Below are 26,673 nucleotides of genomic sequence, written 5' to 3'. Positions count from 1 at the left end.
ATATCCTGGAATGGAAAGGAAAGAGCATACATTGCCTCTACTATTGAATATCAATACTGAACCAAGCCAATTCCCCCCTCGGGGGAACGGTTCATTATGACCGTTGCTCATAATGCTGACCACCATTTATTGCATTCTTATTCCCTCACAAGATAGTAAAGAATGGTGGTCGAGGACACAAACTTACACTGAAGTGTAAACTACCTTGGTTCTAACCCCAATTTTACCATCCACTAGCCATGTAAGCCATCAACATGTCACTCCCCTCCTGTGTTCACTTCCTTGCTGTGGCCTTCTCTCCCTATCAGTTCAGAGTTGCCATCACCTAAGTAGTTTTGTGGGTTTCTCTCCTCTAAGACAGCCTATAGATAAGAGTGGAGTCTTCCCTGATAGAGTTTCTTTCAATTTCTGCAAGCAAATCCACATGTCTTTTGGTTCTGAGAGGTATGCTCTTACTGCACCCTCTGGAATAACAGAGAGGGCATCAGTGCACAAGAACCATGGAAAAAAGGTAGTTACAAATAAAAAAAAAAAAGAGTAGAAACATTCTTCTCGCACAGAATATATCAGAGTGAATTATGGTTACAGAACAGAATGAAAATGATTTTAAAAAAAACCCTATGACGTTGTAAAAATGCTAAAAACTTTGACAATGTAAAAATAAAATCATTGGAGGGGGCACCTGGGTGTCTCAGTCGTTAAGCGTCGTTAAGCCCCACATTGGGCTCCCTGCTCCACGGGAAGCCTGCTTCTCCCTCTCCCACTCCCTCTGCTTGTGTTCTCTCTCTCGCTGTGTCTCTCTCTGTCAAGTAAATAAATAAAATCTTTTTAAAATAAATAAATAAGTAAATGAAATCATTGGGAGCCATCTTAGAGGTAGCCTATAACAAATGTAGTTTAAAAAATAAGACTTACTGGGCGCCTGGGTGGCTCAGTTGGTTAAGCGACTGCCTTCGGCTCAGGTCATGATCCTGGAGTCCTGGGATCGAGTCCCGCATCGGGCTCCCTGCTCTGCAGGGAGTCTGCTCCTCCCTCTGACCCTCCCCCCTCTCATGTGCTCTCTCTCTCATTCTCTCTCTCTCAAATAAATAAATAAAATCTTTAAAAAAAAAAAAAAAAGACTTACTTTATTTTTATTATCTTGAGATAAAAGTTACAGGATCTAATCTCTCTTTCGGAGAAGCAATATTTACTTGAAATTTACAGCTTTCTTCAGTTATATAGCCTCTTTTTTTTCTGTTAAATCAACTAAAATTGAATTTAATTCTTATTATTTAAAATAGCCAGGGGGCACCTGGGTGGCTCAGTCGATTAAGCAACTGCCTTTGGCTCAGGTCATGATCCCAGGGTCCTGGGATCAAGTCCCAGGCTCCTTGCTCAGCGGGGAGCCTGTTTCTCCCTCTGCCTGCCACTCTCTCTGCTTGTGCTCTCTCTCTCTCTGACAAATAAAAAAATAAAATCTTAAAAAATTTTTTTTTAAGTAGCCAGTGTACTATGATCTCAATTAGTAAAATTTTACCTGTCTACTTATCTAGTTATAAAATGCATTGACCAACATATATAATTATATTTATTAATAAGTGTGTCAAAATGAAGCAGACAATTGTTTTATCAACAATGTATGGCTAGGGCACCTGGGTGGCTCAGTCGGTTAAGCATCTGCCTTCAGTTCAGGTCATGATCCCAGGGTCCTGGGAGCCTACATCAGGCTCCCTGCTCAGTGGGGAGCCTGCTTCTCCCTCTGCCTGCCGCTCCCCCTTCTTGGGCTCTCTCTCTCTCTCTGTCAAATAAATAAATAAATAAAATCTTTAAAACAAAACAAAATGAAAAACAACATATGGCTAAGAATACCTACAGGAAATGTTTCAAAAAGGAAATCACCACGAAAATATTTCGACACCAAAAGTTTCAGTCAGTGATGCTTCAAAAGAGAGCCCTTGGTCACTGCCTTTGTTTTATGGATTAAGATCCTGATGTACAGTTCATTCCCTCTTTGGCAGAAATAAAGATAAATTAATTGTAACTAGTCATCCAACAAAATAGTCAAATCAAGGATCCAGCTTTTAGAGAGGAAAGAGGCTGGACTATGAGTAGGAAATATTTGTATTCTAGTTATGTCTCTACCACTAAATTGCTGTGTGGCCTTGGTAGAGTCTGGATCCCTTTCTACAAAATGAGATTCTTGGACAAAGCCATCCACAGAAATAGTTGCTCAAGATAATCCAGGAAAGAAAAAGCATCATGGTCAAGAGAGTTTGGAAAATGACAAATACAATGCCTCTTCTAGAGTTTCCCAATGAACATTATTATATTTAAAAATTCAAGTGCTACTGTTGGTGGGAATGCAAACTGGTATAGCCACTTTAGAGAACAGTTTGGAGGTTCCTCATAAAGTTAACCATGGGGCACCTGGGTGGCTCAGTTGGTTAAGCATCTGCCTTTGGCTCAGGTCATAATCCTGGGGTCCTGGGATCAAGCCCCACGTTGGGCTCCCTGCTCAGTGTGACTCCCTCTCCCACTCACCCTGCTTGTGCTCTCTCTCTCTTGCTCCTGCTCTAGCTCCCTCTAGCTCAAATAAATAAATAACATATTTTTTTAAAAAGTTAAATATAGGGCAATTGCACTACTAGGTATTTAGCCAAAGGATACAAAAATACAGATTCGAAGGGGTACATGCACCCCAATGTTTATAGCAGCATTATCAACAATAGCCAAACTATGGTGAGAGCCCAAATGTCCATTGATGAATGGATAAAGATGCGGTATACACACACACACACACACACACACACACACACACACACACACACACTAGAATATTACTCAGCTATCAAAAAGAATGAAATCTTGCCATTTGCAATGACATGGATGGAGCTAGAATGCATTATGCTAAATGAAATAAGTCAGAGAAAGACAAATACCATATGATCTCACTTAGGTGTGGAATTTGAGAAAGAACACAGATGAACATATGGGAAGGGGGAAAAGAAAAAAAGGAGAGAGAGAAACAAGCCATAAGTGACTCTTACTGATAGAGAACAAAGTGAGGGTTGATGGAGGGTTGTGGGTGGGGGATGGGCTAGATGGGTGATGGGTATTAAAGACGGCACATGTTGTGATGAGCACTGGGTGTTGTGTGTAAATGATGAATCACTGAATTCTACTCCAGAAACCAATATTGCACTGCGTGGTAACTAACAAAATTTAAATTAAAAAAAAAAGAATTCAAGTGCTCCTGAAGTAATTATGTTTAAAACTATTTCATCTAAAGTTTCTCAGTTTGTACAGCTTTCGAAGTCCTATATACTGTCTTCAATATCACTATTACCCCATGAAGAAAGCATCATTACTTTACAGATAACATTTTTACTATTAACAAGATCACTAAGCAAATAAGAACAATTATTATATCCAATTCGGTTTGTGTTTCCATTTGAGAAAATATGTAACTTGCATTTGAGTCTTAACTCCACCAACATAAACATTCACTAACCATATTTCAAAATATGTGACTAGAGAATGGAACATTGCTGTTTACTAATATCAAAGTGACCTGTTTCTGGAAAACAGGGCAACAAGTGACTCTCGCATGAAACCATGGTAAAATTCAAATCATGCTTTGTGCAGTTGCTTCATTTTTCATTCCTCCACTAAATCCTTCCACTGCTCATAGAGTCATTTCCAGGAGCAATTATATTTTAAATCACTTAATTTTCAACTGAATGTATTATTCAAAAAGTGATAACATTTTTCATCTGTTGCCTCATGAATTGTTATTTTTTATGTTACAAATAAAGGTGAAAGAATTAAAAGTTTGAAACTTCCCATAGACTTAATAAGGATAACTTATCAAATAATTACAAAATGCAACCACAAAGGGAACCTTATTATGTTATGAGCAAAAAGTAATGTTGGGGTTAATGTAGAGCATGAAATTAGCCATAATACCTGGCTTGCTAAAATGTAACACAGAGGCCACTGGGGGCGATGGAAGGTTTCAGAGAAGGGCATGGGCCTTTGGAATGCCGGCAGCGTGACCACTCTGCTGTTGGAATGCCTCGGGGAGTTACCTTCCCCAAGCTCTCTTAGCCCAAACAGCCGCCCTGTGATCTAAGAGATGTACGCATTGTCCCTTAGGCTATGTTTAGTAGACCACGCAGATTAGCATATCTTATCTTTCCCGTAAATCCTCTCAGTTTCAGTAAGACCCCTTGTCACACATCCCTTGCTTGAGAAACAGTGACAAGGATATCCTGAAGGACCAATAAAAGCGGGAGCAAAGAAGAGCAAAGGGTCTTCGTCTCTGAGCATTGACCCTCTTGCCTTATCCTCTCTTTCACGACAAAGTTTGGAGTAATCTTTTCATCTGTCAGTGCAGGGATTGCTGGCCATTCCCGGCAGAGTAGAATGTCTGCATTGTTTCAATAGGGAGGGAACATGTTTGGGTTAACTTCTAATAATTACAGAGAAACAAGTAATAATAATAACAACAACAAGAACAATGATAACAATTTACTGAATAAGACCTGAATTCTTTACATGTTTCATTTCATCCTGACAACTACCCATGATGTAGGTGCTATTATTAGTCATATTTAACAAAGATGGACAAAACAACTAATGTTCAGAGAAGCAAGTGACCTACCCAGGGTCACATAGATAGAAAGTGGTAGAACCAGGACAAGAACAAACATTCTTCTCTTAACTTCTATGATATGGGAATTCACAATGTTACCTGCCTTTTAAGAACGTAACTCTCATGTTTAAAAAACGAAGAGATACTACATAATACAATTTAATAGCACCTTGATGAAAAAAAAAATAGCCTAAAAGTCAAAATGGCCTTCATCAACAACACCTCAATATATGATGATGCACTCTGACACTAGGTGAGTTCATACCATCTTAAACTGAAACCTAAAACCTTGGTAGCCATCTGGTCCAACCTCCCATCTGATATTTTCCATACAGCTTTGATTTGCTTGCTACTTAATGACATGAAATTCATTACCATAAAAGGCAGGACATTTTACTTTTAGACATATTTTGATGCATTAGAATATAAAGTCTTATTTTGAGACAAAATTGTCATTCTTTTAACTTTTAGCCATTCACATTCACAATTGATATAACCCAGTGCTTGGTCCTTTATACATGATCATGCTTCCAGTATGACCCCCACAAACATATCTGATCGTCGCCTCTTCTCCAGTTTAGCATTTATGCTGTTTCAACATTTCCTAGTTGAAAACAGAGCCTTCCCCACCCAGCGTACCCTTTTTTGAGGCATCCTAATTTGGCATCACTCCCTGTAAATTTAAATACAATATTCCTGACATATTTGAATCAATACAATGTATACTGTGATCTGGACATTGTAGTTATGATAGTACAAGATAGCCTCCCCTTTTTAAGAGTCACATCAAACTGTTGGCTTACAAAAGCATACAGTTCTTTTTCACATAAACCACTTTTAAGTCAGGTCTCCTCTATCTTGTGATAACATTTTTAAAGTTAAATTCAGGATTAAACAATTATTTTTTATAAGTTTCCTCTTGCTGATTTCAGCCTATCATTCCCATTTGGGTCATATTGGAGGATTTTGACTCTGTCCATTTGCTTACCAGGATGAAGCTACTAAACTACTCAACTTGTTCCAGTAATTCCATAGAATCAGTAGACCACAGAATCACTACTTTGGAACTCACACCTCATGCTAAATTCAAGACCAAGAAACACTGCCTAAATCTGACATTTGCCTTCTCAGAAAAATATGCATAAACATGTCTCTTGTAGGGAAAGTATATTTAACATTTCATTAAACCACCTGTGTAACTTGTTATTTTTTTCTTTTCCCCCCTCAGCAATTCTGAGAATTCTAAAACTATATTCTCTACAGAAATGTACTTTTAATCCACCATGACATCTTAGTCTGGGGTGTACCAGTTTAATCATCAACAAGATATAAAAAGTTCAAACTTATAGGATTGATTAATATTAAGAAAAGTAGTGTAATATCAAACCCTTTTCAAAGTACTTAAAATAGGCCTATAAATCCATCCTTGTGGCTTGCCTTGGTCATGCTAAGTTTTCAGTGCCTTTCCTTTTTTCAGCTTCTAACTTTGAATCCCATGTTCAATTCTATGGAAGGGACATACACCCTAGTATCTGTGCACCATACAGGTGACCTGTTATAACCACAGTGTTTCAGGCACTGTATTACGTGTTGGAGAGCAAGCTTGAAAGCAAGCATGAATTCCCTGCCTCCAAGAATCTCATAATCTACTGGAAGACAGGGACAATTCACTAGGCATGAAGGGCAGTGGAGAGAAAAACACCTTCAAAGACACAACATATATAGGATAATGTTCACGTTGGGAGATAGTATGGCTAGACACTAGGGTACACATGAAGAGAGGAAAAGCAAATAAAACCAGAAAAAGAGAAAGGTTGAGTAAGAGGCTTTAAGGCCAATAAAGTATGAACTTGATCCTTTAAAAGAAGGGTGTGGGAAAGGGCATCAAAGTTTTTAAATCAGAGGGTAACATGGTCAGACCTATGTTATTGAAAGATTCTCTGGAGGCCATATGAAGAAAGGTGGAGTGTCATGAGTAAAGATTGGTGGCCCAGAAGGCCAGGGAGGAGGCTACTGCAATAGTATAAGTCGTGGATGCTAAGAGCTTAAAGTAATAAGAAAGGAAGCTTTCAATGTTTAGGCTTAGGGAGAAGATAAGATTCCTAGTGTGGGTGACTGAGTTGTTGTAATAAGAAGAGTGGTTTAGAGGGGAAGCTGGTGAGAATAATGGGCACGGTTATGGGTGTGTTGACTTTGAGACCCCTGTGACAAATCAAGGTAGAGCTATCTGGTGAAAAGTTTCAAGTATGGCTCTGGAACTCAGGAAAGGAATCATATCTGAAAATGAGAAAGGCTGATACCTTTGATGACAGATGCAGGACTCCTAATGAATTTGCTGCTCAGACTGGAGTAATCTGCGAGTGCTAATGAGGCTCTCTATGAAGGAGACTCTGAGCTAGAGAGTAGCATATAGGACATTAGGGAGGGCTCTTGGAATCAACACACGTGAAAGGAAGGGAAAGAAACCAGAGATAAGCAGAGGAAGAGACTGAGTCCCGATGAAGAAGGCGCAGCTTACTCCCCACAGGGAATACTAGACCTGAGATGGTCCTAAAAAATGGCCCGAAATGGGGGGGAAACTTTATATCCCTGAATGGTCAGTCAGTAAATGGAGGCTGCCGCTAAAAGTAAGTGTGGTCTTGGCAAGGAAGTTTTCTTTAGCTGAGAAATATTGCTGACAGCTAGTTATTGACAACAGCACTCGCAGCTGCAGGAGAAACAAGTTATTTGTGTCGGAAGACAAGAGATCTGGCAATGCATCGGCCTCCACCGTGGGCACCAAAGTTACCGAGATGAAATGTAACATGGGCTCATCTAAAGTGCTGCACTTGGTCACCCAAATACAGCTGTTCCAATGCAGGGAGAGGCATGACTTAACACTTGTGAAAATACTATGACCCTTTAGCAGATGGTAAGATCAATATGAATATTGGTGTGGCTCTGCTTTAGAAAAAGGAAAAAAAAGTTAATCTTTTTTTTTTTTTAATCTTAAACTCTATCAATAAAGGTGTAGCATCCAGAACTCAGGAAGGGAGCATTCTGCTCAACTCTGTTTCTAATAAAACCTCACCTAAAGTGTCAGTTTCAGTTTTGGGTACTACCTCAAGTGGACCCGTTAACAAACCAGTATATGTCTGGATCAAGATAAACAAGACAGGACAGTGAGGAGATTTCAAAGTCTGCCATGAATAAATTAATTCGAAATCAATTCAGAAAATCCTATATATATAAAAAAAGAGTTTTATCTTCAAAGATTTGGAGGACCAAAAATGGAAAGAATTACATATGCTTGTGTTATCTCACGAGTAGTAACCATGGCTGAAAACAGACTCCATCACACCATAAGGAGGTGATTTCTAGGGATGGAAGTCACCCAACAATGGAATGAACTGCATCAGGAAGTAGAGAGAAAGAGTTCCTTTCACTGAAACTCCTGGACTAGGCTGAGTAGCCAGCTGTGGGGAAAGAGGTGAGGAAGGGCAATGGCAAGGAGAAAAGCAGCATTTGATAGAAGGTTGTACTAGATAGATGTCTCCATGATCCACTGCAGGCCTCAGATTTGTTGATCTCTCTTAATTGATGAGTGATTTTTTTTTTTAAATACTAAATTATCTATTTGTCTGTTTTTGTGCCAGTACCATGCTGTCTTGGTGATCACGGCTTTGTAATATAACTTGAAGTCAGGCAATGTGATGCCCCCAGCTTTGTTTTTCTTTTTCAACATTTCCTTGATGATTCAAGGTCTTTTCTGATTCCATACAAATTTTAGAATTGTTTGTTCCAGCACTTTGAAAAATGTCATTGGAATTAAAAATAGAGCTACCCTATGTCCCAGCAATTGCACTACTGGGTATTTACACCAAAGATACAGATGTAGTGAAAAGAAGGGCCATATGCACCCCAATGTTCAGAGCAGCAATGTCTGCAATAGCCAAACTGTGGAAAGAGCCGAGATGCCCTTCAACAGACGAATGGATAAAGATGATGTGGTCCATATATACAATGGAATATTACTCAGCCATCAGAAAGGATGAATACCCAACTTTTACATCAACATGGATGGGACTGGAGGAGATTATGCTAAGTGAAATAAGTCAGGCAGAAAAAGTCAATTATCATATGGTTTCACTTATTTGTGGAACATAAGGAATAGCATGGAGGACATTAGGAGAAGGAAGGGAAAAATGAAGGGGGAGAAATCGGAGGGGGAGAGAAACCATGAGAGACTATGGACTCCAAGAAACAAACTGAGGGTTTTAGAGGGGAGGGGGGTGGGGGATGGGTTAGCCCAGTGATGGGTATTAAGGAGGGCACATATTGCATGGAGCACTGGGTGTTGTTATACACAAACAATGAATCATGGAACACTACATCAAAAACTAATGATGGACTGTATTATTTAATTTAATTAATATTTAATTTAATAAAATTTATTTAATTTTTTAAAAAATTAATTTAAAAAATTATTTAAATAAATAAAATATATTTAATTTAATAAAATTAAATTTAAAAAAAATAAAGTACTAAATGAGATACCGGTAGTTAGAACTTGGTAAATTAAAAAACTTTATCTCCTCCCTCTGTTTATCTTCTTCCTCAAATCTATATTCTCAGTGATATGAGAATTACTTGCTCACACCAAACAAGTGACTTTGTAGGAGGAAATGAAATATATTTAATCAAATGTGTATGAATGTCATTTTGAATGAAAGTTGCATAACTTCAGAAAGAGCACATGTGACCACACTTTATGCATTAGAACAGATTTGTTGAACAAATATGGTACATAGGAATCTATGTGGGAGGACGATGATGCAGAAAATCCCCACTTTGAAGTATGTGAGAAGCTCAACATTGAAATCAAAGAGCCACTCTCTCCGGAATCCAATCCTCAAATTCTTAGCTGCCCAATCCCGCAGATACTAGTCACATGTAGCTATTTAAATTAAAATACAAATGAGGCCCTCAGGCACACTTGCCACATCTCAGGTGCTCAGTAGCCACATGTGGCTAGTAGCTACCATACTGCACAACACAGATCCAGAACATTTGCACCCCCACAGGATACATTGGCTGGCACTGCCTCAACCCTCTCCTCTGGGCTTAACCTAATTACAAATACTGCAAATAAGATTTCACCTCTCCTTCCCTTTTCTCTCTTTTTTCTTTTTCTTTTTGGTTAAGGCTATCATGGTTCAGAAATAACTTCTACAAACCACCTTCTCTGATAAAGTGCCCTCCTCCTTCAGATGTCATCCTGGGATTACTCCCAACTATTTACATGGGCCTGAGAAAAGAACAGGCTCGGTGTATAGCAGATGGCTCAACCCAACATGAAATCATGGATTTCTAGCCACTTATATATTAGTTAAATGCAATTGATTTGCAGATTTATTTTAAATCAAATAAATAGTATTAGAAAGGTCTTGAGAATATTCTTTAGCAATGCCATTTTTCCTCCTTCCCCAGCTGTCCACTTTTGCTGAGAATTTCTAAAGGAAAAATGGTTTTAGCAAGAAGGGGATGAAAATGCACAGTCATAACATTGCATGTTTTCCTTATATAGCATCTAGAAGCCAAAAGCATTTTTGGTATTTTGCTAAAATATGAAAACAGAAAAAAACATATATTACAACCTATGGGTATTATGAGAAAAACAGTTTAAGGATAAAAACCACATGGATCAAAAGGAAAGAATAACAAGGAGAGATTTATATATGTTCATATATAATGTCAACATTTCCAAATACCAGACCCAGGAAAAAACTGACTGATTTGGTAGTGATTGGTAGTTGCTGGGAACAAAGACACACAGGTTCCATTTTCTTTGTAAGGTAATAGGCAACTCTTCAGTGTCCAGGCCTGCAGGTAGTAGGGAGATTGGGACAAGAGAGCCTTCCCTAGGACTGAAAGTCAATTCGAAAGATCCCAAACCAAATAGAAAACCAAAGGTCTAAAATGCTCAAACCTAATAGCACAAGGTTTTCTGTAGGCTAAAGGAGTGTAGCAAGCTCAAAGTGTGGTAAGCTTAAGGAGTACTGGATAACAGAGGTTATCCCAAGTAAGCCAGGCCGTCTAGTCCTTCCCTGGTATCATGCAGGGAACTCAGAAAGATTCAGGCTTAATGGCACCAGTACAGCCGGCAGAGTGTGGAGAGACAGATAACAGAGACCGAGACAAATGAGATACAAATGATATACAAAGGAGCTGGGGCTGCCTTCTCTATATGATGGGCTGTGGCAAGTTTTGTCATAATGCAGCCACTAGCAGATTCCACAGCTTGCATTCAGGTGGAAGAGTGGGGACAAAAGCAGGGGATTCATGAAGCAGTCTGTGCTCAGACATCTCACATGCAGGGGCAGTATGTTTTTTTAAAAGATTTTGTTTATTTATTTATTTTTTAGAGAGAGAGAGAGCACACACATGAATGGGGGGGCACAGATTTGTGGGGAGGAGCAGAGGGAGAGGGACAAGCAGACTCTGCACTGAGCACAGAGCCCCATGTGGGGCTTCACCTCACAATTCTGAGATCATGACCTGAGCTGAAACTAAGAGTCAGACACCCAACTGACTGAGCCACCCAGGCTCCTCATGCAGGGGCAGTATTATCTGAAGACCTGTTTACACACAACAGTATACCAGCAAAAGGCCAGAAAACAGAAAAGCTCTCCAATGGATCCATGCAAACCCAAGGTTCAGAACCATTCACAGAGACTCTCTACATGGTTGTTTTTCATTTGCCCTGGTCATAGATGAGTTTCCTGATCTTTTGATGAATTTCCTGACTATAAAATGAGGATAATATATAACTCTGTGTTACTTTTCTCAAGTCTATTGAGATTTATATGCAACTATCTCATGTGGAGTAAAGAAAGAGCATTAATAGTAAGTTAGCATTTATAGCTATTTAGACATTTACAAACTCTTTTTCAGATCTTAACAACCATTCTTCAGTTGTTACTATTGCCTAGGACATAAAGATACCAGAATGAACGAATGAATGAATTCCTTAATTTGAAGCTGAGGAAAATGATGTTCAAGTAGGTTAAGGGATTTTCCCAAGTTTGTAAAACTAGTAAGACATGCCTATCCAACTTCAAAGGCTAAGATCTTCCCATGACCCCAAGGTCCATCTAGACCGGCAATCCTGACTTTTAGTTTTGATTTTGACACTCACTAGATGTGGCAGGCCTTAAGCCACTTATTCTCTGTACTGTTCCCTTCCCTTGACTGTAAAATAATAAAGTTGGACTAGACCATCCCCGATGTTGCTGTCAGGTCTAAGATTCTATAATCATGAGTCTCAGGACCTGTGTCAAGTCCAAGTATTGCTGTTTGCCACATATGTAATTTTCATTTTAACTATAGAGAAGGCACTGATGGTTACCAGAAGGGAGGTGGGAGGGGGGATGGGTGAAATAGGTGATGGGGATGAAGGAGTGCACTTGTGATGAGCACCAGGTGTTATATGGAAGTGTTGAATCACTATATTGTACACTTGAAACTAATATTACACTGTATGTTAACTAACTGGAATTTAAACAGAAACTTAAAAAATAAATAACTATGATACTTATTTAAATTATAAGACACTTGTCATTAATAGACAACTACCCAGTATTAATTTGAGAGTAAGTTATCCCTACTTAAAGACAGATTGTCCTACATGTAATAGTTACATATAAAAAGGTTATAAAATTGTCCTATATTCAATGATAGTAAATGAAACACAATGCAATTCTATAGCAAATAAGGTCTGCAAAAAAATTTGTTGCTGTTGTTGTTGCTAAAGAGTACAAACAAAATAACTTGTTCCATCAGCCAAAATGTACTATCCTAATGGTATGCTTTGGTTGCTGGAGTAAATTTTATATTTATAGTATTTGTGAACATCAGATACACACTTTGGGTGATTAAAAAATAGTGGAGAAAATATAAGAATAGAAAAAAACATTAATTCAGTAGTCAAAATATAGTGAAAAAAATAGTAGTTTTCCATCAAGATTGTATCCTTGTCTTTAGGAACAGAGTACAGACTAGAGGAACAGAATTTCTCATGTAAAATATAGCCAGTTCCCTTTTCAGTAGACATTGCCCACCTGCTCCAGGAAAAAAAAACATATATTTTATTTCTATTGAGGCAGATTTACCTATTTTGTATGTTGGCTGTCCATCACAAAGGAATCTAATGTGACTTAGTAGTATATATTTCCATCCACAGTAAGTGATCATTAGCTTGAAAACAATGTTTAAAATTTAATACTAAACTTCAGCACAGTATCATCCTGCCCTGCCACCTCAAAATGGATTTTATTTTTCATGTTGTTGGTTACTTCTTTGGGTTTTTTTTATCAGCCATGGTAAATCACAGTCTGCTCAGATGCTCCTTCACAAAAAAGGTAGCAGGTCCACCCTTAGGAATACACAGTGTAAGTTATCTACCATCAAGCTTCCTCTTCATATAGGGATAGTAATTCTGATCTTATAAGGTAATTGCAAAAATTACATAAAATCATCTATTTGACCACAGAACAAATTGTAAGTTATTGGGGTCTTAAACCTTAAAAAATATCCTATACAATGTAAGCTGTAACTGCACTCCTTATTCTCATCATCTTCCCCTCTAAACCTACTCTTTTTCTCCTGCCCAGAGTTTTCTCTATCATTAACATCATACATTAGCAGGATATATTTTTTTTTACAAATATTGAACCAGTATTGACACCAAAAAATCAAATAATAGGGTATATCTTTAACAAAATATGTACAAGATCTATAATGGGAAAACTGCAATACTGATGAATGAAATCAAAAGAGATCTAAATAAATGGAGAGAGAATCCATATTCATGAATAGGAAGACTCAATATTGCTAAGGTGTCAGTTTTCCCAAATTAAACTATAAATTCATGCAATCCCAATCAAAATCCCAGCAAGTTATTTTGTGGATGGCAAGAAACTGATTCTAAAGATTATTTGGAAAGGCAAAAAATCCACAGTAGCCAACACGATATTGAAAGAGAAGAATGAAGTTGGAGGATTGACACTATCCAACTGCAAGACTTACTATAAATCTGCAGTCATCAGCAAAAAAAATAGACACCTGGTAAAAGAATAGACAAATAGATCAATGGAACATAATAGAGAACCCAGAAATGGAACCACAGAAATATAGTCAACTGATTCTTGACAAAGAGGCAAAAGCAAATCAATGGAGAATGGATAGTCTTTTCAACAAATGGTGCTGGAACAACCGGATATCCACATGCAAAAAAAAAATTGAGCCACAGACCTTACACCCCTCACAAAAATTAGCTCAAGGTGGATTATAGAACTAAGTAAGTACAAAAAGCAAAACTATGAAAGACCCCATAGGAGAAAACCTAGGCGACCTTGGGTTTGGCAATAACTTTTTAGGTATAACACCAAAAGCATGATCCATGAAAAAAATTGATAAATTGGACTTCATTAAAATTAAAAGGTTCTGTTTGGTGAAGGACACTGTTAAGAGAATGAAATAACAAGCTACAGATTGGGAGAAAATCTTAACAAAACACATACCTGATAAAGGACTGGTATCTATAACATCCCCCCTAAAAAAACTCTTAAAAATCAACAAGAAGAAAATAAACCATCCAAGTTAAAAAACTGACAAAAGACCTGAACACATACCTTGCCAAAGAACAATGGTAAATAAGCATATGAAAAGATGTTCAACATCATATGTCATTAGGAAATTTCAAAGTAAAACAATGAGATACCACTACACACCTAGAAGAATGTCTAAAATCCCAAACAGTGACAACACCAAATGCTGACAAGAATGTGGAGCAATAGTGAGCCTCCTTTGTTGCTGGTAGGAATACAAAATGGTACAGTCACTTTGGAAGAGAGTTTGGCAGTTTTTTACAAAACTAAACATACTCTTACCATACAATATGGAAATCCTGCTCCTTGGGTATTTACCCAAATGAGTTAAAAATTTATGTCCACACAAAAACCTGTACATGGATGTTTATAGCAGCTTAATTCATAGTTGCCAAAACTTGGAAGCAACCAAAATGTCCTTCAGTAGGTGAATAGATAAATAAACTGTGATATATCCAGACAATGAAGAATCATTCAGCACTAAAAAGAAATGAGCTATCAGCCCATGAAAAGACATGGAGGAACCTTAAATGTGTATCACTTAGTGAAAGAAACCAATTTGAAAATGCTATACATTGGATGATTCCAACTCTATGACATTCTAGAAAAGGCAAAACCATAAAGATGGTTAACAGACCTGTGGTTGTCTTCCCCACTCTGAGTCTGAGGGTGTGCTCATCACATTTATCATCACTGTTGCCCGTTTTTCTTAGAGTATAGATAATAATCTGTAGACAAATCTAGAAAAGATAAGAAAACAAAGGCTGGATAATTAAACCTTGCTGGTTTTAATTTATCTTTTTATAATTTAATTTTCAAATATAATCTACAGTATCACACATGTTATTACATTACATGTTTACACTATTTTAATTCAGTAAAAATTTTAAAAACTTTGATTTAGCTTTCTGGTAGTTTTCTTTTTTTCTTTTCTTTTTTTTAAGGAGAAACTATACCTGGTTTACTTCACTCATTTATCTTCCTGGCCCTGGTAGGCAGATGAGTTTTAACACCAAATGAAAACTGGGGGAAAAGTATGAATGAGTTTCAAATTACTCTGGCATCTGGGTGGCGAATGCATAAGAGTGGGGCAAGAGTAGGAGCAGGAGAGCAGGTAGGAGACTAGACTGGAGGTGACTGGGCTAGAAAGGAGTGGATAGATTAGAGATATTTTCCATATACAATTTTGTGATGTATTTGTTCATGGAATAAAATTTGAGGAGTAAAGACTGAGAAAATAACAGTTTTGGGGCTAGGAGTTGGAATTCCATGTTGGACATATTAATACTGAGATACCTTATACACATCCAGGTGCAGATACTGAGCATCCCACTGTATGTATGTATGTATATATATATATGCAGTAGTCACTAGATTTGATGACAAGAATATCAATGTCACATTGGTGTCATTTATGTTGACTTTGACAAGAGTACAGTTGACCCTTGAACAATGTAGGGGTGAGGGGCACTGACCCCAGTGCAGTCGAAAAGCCACATACAACTTTTGACTCCCCAAAGACCTAACCACTAATAGCCTACTGTTGACCAGAAGCCTTACTGACAACATAAACAATTAACATATATTTTGTATGTTATATGTATTATATGCTATATTATTATTACAATACAGTAAGCTAGAGAAAAAAATGTCACTCAAAAAATCATAAGGAAAATATATTTACAGTATTGTACTGTATCAAAAAACACATGCATATAAGTAGACATGTGCAGTTCAAACCTGTGTTGTTCAAGGGTACGATGCACATGTTATCACAAAAGTCAGATCATGGTAACTTGGGGAGTAAACAGGGGATGAGGAAGTGGTATCCCAGAAGTCACCCTACTCTCTCAAGATGTTTTCATGTGAAGTAGAGCCTAGAAATGGGGTAGTAGCTGGAAGGGGATATGTGATCAAGAGGTTTTTGTTGTTTCTTTGTTTTTTTTTTAACTTATAGCAGGTTTTATTTTTTAAATTTTTTATTTAAATACAATTATCCAACACATAGTACATCATTAGTTTCAGATGTAGTGTTCAATAATTTATCAGTTACGTATAACACCCAGTGCTCATCACATCAAGTGCATTGAGTAGGGCACGTGATGTGTTTCTTTGTTTTAAAACCAAAAATACTAAAGCATGGTTGTATGCTGATAAGATGATGCAACAGAGAGAAACTGATGACACAGGAAAGACAGGAAACAACTGATGGAATGATGTCCTTAGTAGGCAAAAGAGAAAGTGTCCACCTTTGATATGCACAAGGACACCCTTTCACTGTAATGGATGGAATGGCAAAGATACAGGATGCAGGAGATGCAGGAAAATTTTGAAACATAGTAGTGGGAAGATGAGGGAGTTCTCATTTCATGAATTCTCTTTTTTAATGAAGTGTAGTCATCAGCTGAAGACTTGGTGAAAGGGGAAGTTTGAAGAACAAAACTATGAAGGTGAAGAAAAGAGTAGTGATATAGAGAAAGTGGTGAGTTTAATGGACTGGAGGTCTCAATTTTAGAAAAGAATGTTTTGCTTTGTTTTGTTTTTAAAGACTTTATTTATTTATTTGACAGAGAGAGAGATAGCAAGACAGGGAACACAAGCAAAGGGGAGCGGCAGGCAGAGGGAGAAGCAGACTCCCCGCGGAGCAGGGAGCCCGATGCTGGGCTCCATCCCAGGACCCTGGGATCATGACCTGAGCCGAAGGCAGACACTTAATGATTGACCCACCCAGGCACCCCTAGAAAAGAATGTTTGAAATTGCCAAACTGTGGAAAGAGCCAAGATGCCCTTCAACAGACAAATGGATAAAGAAGATGTGGTCCATATATACAATGGAATATTACTCAGCCATCAGAAAGGATGAATACCCAACTTTTACATCAACATGGATGGGACTGGAGGAGATTATGCTAAGTGAAATAAGTCAAGCAGAAAACGTCAATTATCATATGGTCTCACTTATTTGTGGAACATAAGGAATAGCATGGAGGATATTAGGAGAAGGAAGGGAAAAATGAAGTGGGGGGATCAGAGGGGGAGAAAAACCATGAGAAACTATGGACTCCGAGAAACGAACTGAGGGTTTTAGAGGGGAGGGGGCTGGGGGGGGATGGGTTAGCCCGGTGATAGGTATTAAGGAGGGCACATATTGCATGGAGGACTGGGTGTTGTTATACGCAAACAATGGATCGTGGAACGCTACATCAAAAACTAATGATGGATTGTATGGTGACTAACATAATAAAACTAAATTAAATTAAAAAAAATAAGGTGAGTTTCTTATAGAAGACAAAAAAAAAAAGAATGTCTGAAATTGAAATTTCAGAAGTAGTGCAAGGGAATTATGAACAATTATATGGAAGTGATTATATTTTAACTAAAATGTAAGTCTTATGAGGACAAGACATTTATTTTTCTCCCCACGGTATCCCACACAAGCATGTAGCAGTTGCTCCGTTAATATTTGAGTAACTGAATGAATATAAAGACAGATCATAAAATATAATGGGAAAGAGATACTTGAGGTTAGAACAAGGAAGATAAAGAGAAAAGGTAAATCAAACTGTATTGGTGCAAGTACTGCAGTAAGTAAGCAAAATAGATAAGAGGAAATGAGTAGAGAGTAGCATGCTTGAAATTGGAATTTCAGAATTGTAAACTATGGGCTGATGTGGGCTTGAGGAAAATGATCAGTGATAAAAAGGTCACCAACAGGGGCGCCTGGGTGGCTCAGTCATTAAGCATCTGCCTTTGGCTCAGGTCATGATCCCAGGGTCCAGGGATGGAGCCCCGCATCAGGCTCCCTGCTCCGTGGGAAGCCTGCTTCTCCCTCTCCCACTCCCCCTGCTTGTGTTCCCTCTCTCGCTGTGTCTCTCTGTGTCAAATAAATAAATAACATCTTAAAAAAAAGAAGGTCACCAACAGGAAGACCAGAGTGTTAGACAGGTAATGCCAGCAAAAATGATGATAAGAATAGAGAGGAACACAGTGAACCAGGATGTAGACAGTTAACATCAACAAGGAGTTGTAGTGGGTAGTGTAGTCTTATGACATATGTTTCAAAGAAGTAGAGAATTTTGAAGGGAAAATAAAAAGAGAAAATATTTGGAAGAGTCACTGTCAGTGATTTTGATTCAAGGGGTTAATGGGCTGAAGAAAGATTAACATAGCATTGAATTCTTTTCTGTTGTTGCTGTTCTCATTGCCTTAGAGGTTATTCTCAAAAATGTCCATGCTGTAATCCCTGGAACCTGGATGTTACCTTACATGGCAAAAGGGACTCTGCAGATGAGATTAAGTTAAGGACCTTGAGATGGAGTGACTATCCTGGATTTTCCATGTGGGTCCATTGTAATCACAAGGGTCCTCACAAGAGGGAGACAGGAAGATCAGAGTAGTAGGAGATGAGCTGACAGAAGCAAGAGGTTGGAATGATATGAGGAAGGGGTCATGAGCCCCAGAACGCAGGTGGCCTCCAGAAGCTGAAAAAGGCCACAGGAGGGATTCTGCTCTGAAGCATTTGGAGAAAAGGCAGCCCTACTGATACCCATTTTAGGCTTCCAACCTCCAAAAGTGAAAGAATGTGAATTTGTGTTGTTGAAAGCCACTAAGTCTGTGACAATTTGTTACAGCAGTGACAAGAAACTAATGCAGTCCCTGAACACCATCATGAGCTATAGGAGAACGCTGTCACCCCAAGGTGACATGGCAGGCCGCAGGCAACCCCTCTCCCTTGCATTTCAAGATGACATGGCACCCTGCTTTGCACTCACGTCTGTCACAGTCCTTCACAGCATGCGCACATGTCATGGTGTGAAGTCCTTAGGGAAGTGAGCCCCTCCTGGAGCTGCCTTCCTTTAAATCTTGCGTGTACATGGATTGTTGCACCACTCACAATAGTTTATGGTCATTATTTGTCTATCCAGCTTTCCTCTTAGACTCTAACTTCCCTGTCGTTTTCCTATATATCGTCAATCTCCTTAATCTCAGTGCTTAGCAGAAGACTTGTCATTGTGCTCAACACATGTGAATTAAACAGAATTGAATTAATGGAACACACCAATGAGGTCTAGAAGGGGTGAAACATACACCATGATTTGCCCACCTGCAGATGCCAGGAAGAAGCTCAGCAAGTAAGACACAGGCTCTAAAGAACTAGATACAAATAGACAACCGAGTCACAGGTCTGGGATGGAGGGCAGCAGACAAGCCTTAACTGGTGAAATCCTGTTTGCTCCTTAGGTCCTACCTGCCTGGGGGTAGGTGTGGTCCTCAAGCCTGACATGCCTTTTGTGAAAAAATGCAACCCATGCATGAGATATTTGAGTGATATGTATAATATCCAGTAGATGCTTGGCTTGTTCACAAAGTCAGTCAGGTCTGGGTTGTACAGTGACTTCAAAAATGAGCAAAATAAAATCTCCATGCTTCCCATTACGGATGTAACTTTTTGAATCACTATCTGAGTCAGTTTATGAGTCACACAACAAAACGGGTCCTATTGTTTACTGTCACACCTTATTTCTGAGAAAAAGGAATTTGTGTAATGAATCAATTAATGAATTTAATGTGCCTAAAAACCTTTTAACAATTTCCAAAATAAAAAAATCTTCTAAAAAAATCTTTACTTGAGGACAAGAAATATGCCACAGGATCTAGAGGCCCTTCTCAAAGAGATTTGGAGGATACGGCAGATGTTTTTATGTGTACATTTGATCTATGTGTTAAAAATCAGTTGCATTCCTTATCCTAGCTCATCAGGAGTAATTCAGTGACACATTTAAAATGGACTCTTGCCAGCTCCAGAGGTGGCTTATCTTAAAGCAGGCTTCTGAATCCAAACAAAGCAGCCTTGATTTTCCACCATCAAAGCTGTCTGTAATTCATTCATTAGTTCAACAAATATTTAAGTGCCCACTCTGAGCTAGGCAATGGAAACAGCATGGTAAACAAGATGGATTCCTGACATCACTGAACTTATAGTCTAGCTGAGGAGATAGACATTGAATAAGCAGTCTCAATGATCAAGAGTTTTATGTCATGGGGAATACGAAGTGCTATGGGAATGTATAACAAGGATTCTTATCTAATCTTGGGGTTTAGGGAAAGCTTCTCTAAAGAAATGACCTTGAACTGAGATCTGAGCAATAAATTGGAATTAGCTGGGTGAAAACGGCAGCAGGGTACAATAAAGTAGGCTAGCTTTCAGGCAGTGGGTCAGCATGTGTAAAGGTCCCTAAGCAAGAAAGAACACTGTTAGGAATTTTACAAATTGTGGTGTGGTTAGAGCAGAGAAAGTAAGAGGAAAAAGGTAGGTGGGTCACAGGGTAGATGATCAGGTCTGCAGGTCCCTGTAGTTCATGCGAGCAGTTTTTCTCAGGACCCGTCAAGTCAATAGGAAGTAAACAGGAAGGAAGAATGCCATACAGATCTATGATTCTATGACAGATTTAATTTAGGTTGTATTTCTTTGTGGTTCTCATATCAGCTGAAAAAATATGTATGTTTACATATATATACATAAACATATATATATATAAATATATACATACATATATTTCTATTTTTATGGGTGTGTTTCAGAATAGGCAACTGGATCCTGGTAAATGAAGGTCAAGTCGTAGGTAGATCATAGCAGAAAGAGCACCTAAACTGGCTCTGAACCTATGCACCACCTGGTAGCAGCTACATCAAATTGCATGAACTGCCTCTTAGAATAGTGGTTACTCCCCAGAAGCCATGTGCAAACAGTACAATGTCTATTGGTAACTAAAGATAGTCCTTTCCCAGATGCTGGATTCAGAACCTGCTAAACCAGAGGTGAAGTGATTGACCCACAAGCATATTTTGCCACAAATTTACTGTTCTATTTTCTGGTGCATATTTGCATTAGAATGTGGAACATGGGCATCTCTGTGCTCTTTCATGTGATTAGCCACACAGATGTGGCTTGCACATGGCTAATCACTTTTCATGTGCTGCATAGGCAGCTATGCTAACATTACATGCAAATGGTTTCCCCCCTGCTGAGAGTGGCTAACAGGTAAGGGACACAGTAAGAGAATTAAAAACAAACAACAAGACCCCAAAACTCCATTTCTCTTCATCATGAACACCTTAATTATTGGTATAGTCAAGTGTTGCATTCATTCTATATATGGACCACCTTGACATTTAAAGTCCCATGTTGCTTTAAGATTAAATAGCTTCAGAGTGAGAAATTATTGCTATAGTAACAGATTATCCACTGTTCTTTTAAAAATAAACTTCCATGTCAAAGCAAGAAACCATTCAAACTGTATTAATAATAAGCAAGCAAAATGAGAGAGAAAGGTGGTATTTAAAAGCATTGAATGTTTTCCATTTTTATTTCTTTAAAAAAAAAAAAAACATGTAACCATACCTAGAATAGAAAATTTGGGATCCAATCAAAGGATTCCCATTTGCTCAGCACAAAGGGGGACCTTTATTTTTTAAGCATAAACATTCTTACTTTTTATACCTAGGATTTTAATAAAGGGAATAACATTTAGAAATGCATTTTGTTCTTTTGAAAAGAACAAAGATTCCTTTTGTTTTTTTTAAGGGATTGGCTCATAACTAAATAAAAGGAGGTTTTGTTGTAAGCATGGACTAAAGTTGGATTGACTTCATTCTTTCTTCAATTTTCTGTTTATGCGATTCTTTATGTGACCTTAGGTGACTAGTTTCCCCCTTTACTTTGGTTTATATCAGATGCTTCCAAAAAATGGGCAAATGTTTTGAGACTCCTTACCCTGTTAACTCGAAGAGCCAGCATTAGTCACATGGGTCCCCAATGGCACAGGACTCACAAAGACCTGGGCTTACATCCCTGTCCCACCACACATAACTTGTGACCTTGAGCTTGCCCCTTCACTTTTCTAAACCTCATATACTTTTTCTGTAAAATAAGACTTAGAATGGCTGCATGCCTCTTCCATCCCGGATTTGGGGGAGGATTAAATGAGACAGAAGATGTGAATATGCTTTGGAAACTCTCCAAAAATGAGAGATTATAATTGCATTGCTCTCCTCTCTTACAAAAAAAGTTGTTGTATGTATATGTGTGTGAATTTCTGCACTCTTAATGTGTGGTTATAGATGTTGGTTTTTCTCAGAACAGATATTATGTTTCTGGGGCAACCCTTTCGGGTCCCCTCCCTTTTTGGGAGCTTTGTACTCTTTCAGTAAACTTTGTTATCACTCAATAAACTAAAAAAAAAAAAAAAAGAACAGATATTATGTTTCTTTTCCACCGAAGATGAAATGCTTCTGGAGTCACTTCTAGTTTATAGTCAGGCCTAAAAGAAAAAAAAAGCACTCTCATCAACATAAAGTCAGATTCTCCCATTTTACAGATGAGGAAAGTGAAACTAAGATAAATGTTGCTTCAAGTCCAAGGATGCACAATTAGTAAGGGGCAAGATCCAACATAAATCCAGGTTTTAGGATTTTTAGTCTGGTCTTCTTTCCACTAAAAGAACTCCCTAGGAAATCTGGAGGAGATCTGAGTGCTAAAAAGATGAGGAAGGCTTTCAGAACAAGTATAAAATCTTTTGGTCAGTTTAGCTTTGAAAGATAAACTGTGAAAAGGAAATGCATTCCTATCTCAAGGACCAGTTAAGGTCATATATCTCAACTAGGAAGAGATAATAAAGTTAGAACTAAGCACAGGGGAGAGGGGATGCCAGAAGCCTCTAATTTTTTTTTTAAAGGAATGACCATCCCTAAAAAATGAAAAGATGAATGTTAGCTGGGAAGCGAGGGAATCGTCTTTCAGTTTTCTGGCTTTAAGAGACATTTCATCAAGGAGATTTTTAACAATATGATAGCAGGCAACTAACTGAAGATCACATAGCTGACCAAAGGCAGGAAAAAACTACCTCGTGCTGCAGATTAGACATGATTTCCAATCTCAGTGGCAAAGGGTAGACTGAGGATGGGACTCCTCCTCAAATTGGTAAAAAACCAGAGCTCACCTTGGATCTAAGTTGAATTCTGAATTTGACTCAGAATCACTGCATTGGGGCGTGTATAATTCAACACTGCACAGAAAAGTAGTCATAATACAATTGATTGTTTTACCAGAACTGAGTACTGACGAATTTCTTAGAATCTGTGCACAAGCGGTAACTCGGATTATGTATCAACACGCACTGGGAGCGAGCCAGCCTCAGGGGGAAATGGCCAGAGCGCCATCTAGTGTAAATGCTGTCGGAGTAAATGCTCTCAAAAGGCAACGTACTCACCAGTGCCATCTAGTGACAAAGGGAAAAAGTACTCTCAGGATCAAGGAATTCAACTCAAGTCCTTTGTGAGCTACAGCTAATCTGGTAATGACAGAATAAGTTTAATTGCAATTTCCCAAAGATAGGAATTAAGTCGCATTTCCAATGTTGAATGAATTATAATGTATGCCCTTTGGGTTTAGCTATGAGAAAGCTTGGCCTTGTCTGACCCTCCTTCCACCCCTCATCCTCTGAGATATGACCTTCTCCACTGAGCTCCCTGGCACTTTGTCCATGTCTTCCACACTCTACTCTCAACACAGACAGCAACAAGATGAGGTTTTTACTATATGTTGGCTAATTGAATTTAAATATATTTTTAAAAAGGAAAAAAATGTAAGTGAGGGGGGTGGGCAAAATAGATAAAAGAGATTAAAAGGTATAAACTTCTGGTTATAAAATAAATAAGTCACAGAGATGAAGTACAGCATAGGGAAGACAGTCAATAATATTGTAATAACTTTTTATGGTGAGTATATTTATTGTGGTAAGCACTGAGTGATGTATAGACTTGTTCAATCAATATGTTGCACACCTAAAACTAGTATAACACTGTACGTCAATTATACTTTAGTAAAAAAAATTAAAATAAGAGCCAGGTCATGTCATTCCTCTGCTCAAAACCCTTCCATAGTTCCTCATTTTACTCAAAGTACAAGTCAAAAGCCTTACAAGTCCCAACATAATATGGTCCCCAGTTACCTCTCTGAAATCTCTCCCTCCCCCTCTCTCTCTTGCCACATCTTATATGTAACAGAAATCTGGACTTGGGAAGACCGGATTTTCAGAAGCTGAAGATGGTATAGTAGAGTGCTTAAGCACCTGGGCATTGGTGTCAAACACACATTGGCCAAGTGTTGGATCCACCCCACACTAGCTGTGTAGCCTTGAGTACTCAATCTCCCTGAATCTCAGTGTCCTCATCTAATAAATGGAAATGATGCTAAAAACCTATTTGGAAAGTTGTGGCAAGAATTGACTGATACAAGGCTTGTTCCTAGCAGAGGCCGGGCACACAGAAGTTCCATAAAGAACGTAGCCAAAGCAGCTAGATCCTACAACCTGCACATTTACAAAATGAAGACGTAAGTGGCCTGCACACCAAAATCAGAAGCAGCACGAAGGAATAACAGCAAATGGTAGAATCAGGGTGCCCAAAGTTCTCCCCAAGCAGGAATGCTAGGTCCATGTTCCCATTATGAAGGATAAATACCATGTTTCAGTCCAAAATCTCAAAATACATAAGAATGGAGGAAGGCGATGTGGCTTAGCAACAGAATGTGCAAAGACCACAGATATTTTAGTCAACTCTAAGTTCAGCAGAAACGAGGAATGCTGTGTGACTGACTGCTGGAGGGCTAATCTGACCTTGGACCCCATGAATAAAAGCACGGTGTTTGTTTGGAACAGGAGGTGGGCTGGCTCCACCCTCCTCCCTACAGCAGAAGCAGTGGGCTCACTACTGGGCAACACCCTTTAAGGGGACATGCCTGGACAGCAGTCACTCAGACCTCGAAGAGATGACAGACATATGAGAAGCAGTTTAAAGGCCTCAGGATATTTAACTTGAAAGGGTGCACACAGACAAGACACGGTCTTCAAATCCCTGCAGGGCTGTCACCTGAGAGAAGAAACAGACTTCCTCTGTTCCTTATTCTGAATGGCTTTATTCAACAAATACTGAGAACTTAGAAAAGTCCCAGGGAGACAGATTTGGCCTTGAACAAGGACATCTCCCATTTAAAATCATTTCCCTATGATAGGAATGGCTTTGTAATGTCAATGCCTTCTCACCAGAGACGTTCCAGTAGAGATAGGTATGGAGTTCACTGTTCTGTTCCAGCCTTCTGGAGAAGCTGAGTTAATCCCAAAGCTTCCCAAGGATCCTGAGAGTCTATGAGGCAGCTGACAAGGGACCCAAAAGTCTTGAACTAGAGGTGCCCAAGTTGGATATGGCTGGAAGGTGGGAGATACAGGGAAGTGAAGGAAAGACTGAAAGATGCAACAAGAAAATGAGAGAAGTTTGAGGTGCAAGGAGTTTTTTCCAAATCCAAGTAGGAGACAAGACCCCAATGTCAGCCCCAAGTCTCAGGTCTCCTCCTTACCAGTGAGGCTCAGGGCCCAGAGTCTCTCCCAGGGTGAAACTCTGGACTCGAGCAAGATACCCTGAGTCACAGTTTTCTCTATTCCACACCCACTCCATTCCCAAGTTGCCACATTTATAAGCTACACTTGTGTTTTGGTCTCTACTTTTCAGTTCTAGTTTGTTGCTCAGCCTGGAACCCCAGCCCATTGGCAATGCCATAGTTTATCCCCAGGCCCGTGGCCTTGACCCTAATTTTCAGGGCCAATGGATGCGAACTTGCCACCCAGGAGATGAAGTTAGGTGAAGGTGAGGTGGGGTCAAACCTGGGTTTTATTGCAAATATGTGTTTAGACATGGCTTGTCTTCAGAATGCAGTGAAGTAGATAGTGTATCCATTCTACTTTATAAGGGAGCATGAGATTCTCATCAGTGCCCAGTCAAAAATAGAGATGTATCCTCTTGGGATGAGTCAATGTATTCATCTATAAATGTGACTTTTTTTTCATTTTCATGAAATCACGTGAAATAGAATTTATCAGAATAGCTGCATAACTGGATCATAAACTGCGGTGTCAGAACTTTCATGCTGTATACACCCAGTTGTCGGTAGTAAAATCAAATTTTGATGAACCATGTTAGCAGAGACACTGAATTATCTTATTTTAAATTAGTAGATTATTTTTAGAGCAGTTCCAGGTTTGAACAAAAATTGAGCCAACGGTACAGAGTTCCCATATACTCCCTCAGTTTCCTCTATTAGTAAGGCCTTGCATTTGTGTGGTACATTCATTATCATTGATGAACCAATATCGATACATCTTTATTAACTAAAATCCATAATTTATATTAGGGTTCACTCTCTGTGATGCATTTCTACGAACTTTGCCAACTGCATAATTTCATGTGTCCACCATTACAGTACGATACAGAATAGTTTCACTGCCCTAAAAATCTTCTGTTCTCCACCTCTTCATCCCTCCTGCCTCCTCTGAAGCC

Source organism: Halichoerus grypus, chromosome X, assembly GCF_964656455.1.
Source record: "Halichoerus grypus chromosome X, mHalGry1.hap1.1, whole genome shotgun sequence".
Lineage (NCBI taxonomy): Eukaryota > Metazoa > Chordata > Mammalia > Carnivora > Phocidae > Halichoerus > Halichoerus grypus.
This window is presented reverse-complemented; position numbering follows the sequence as displayed.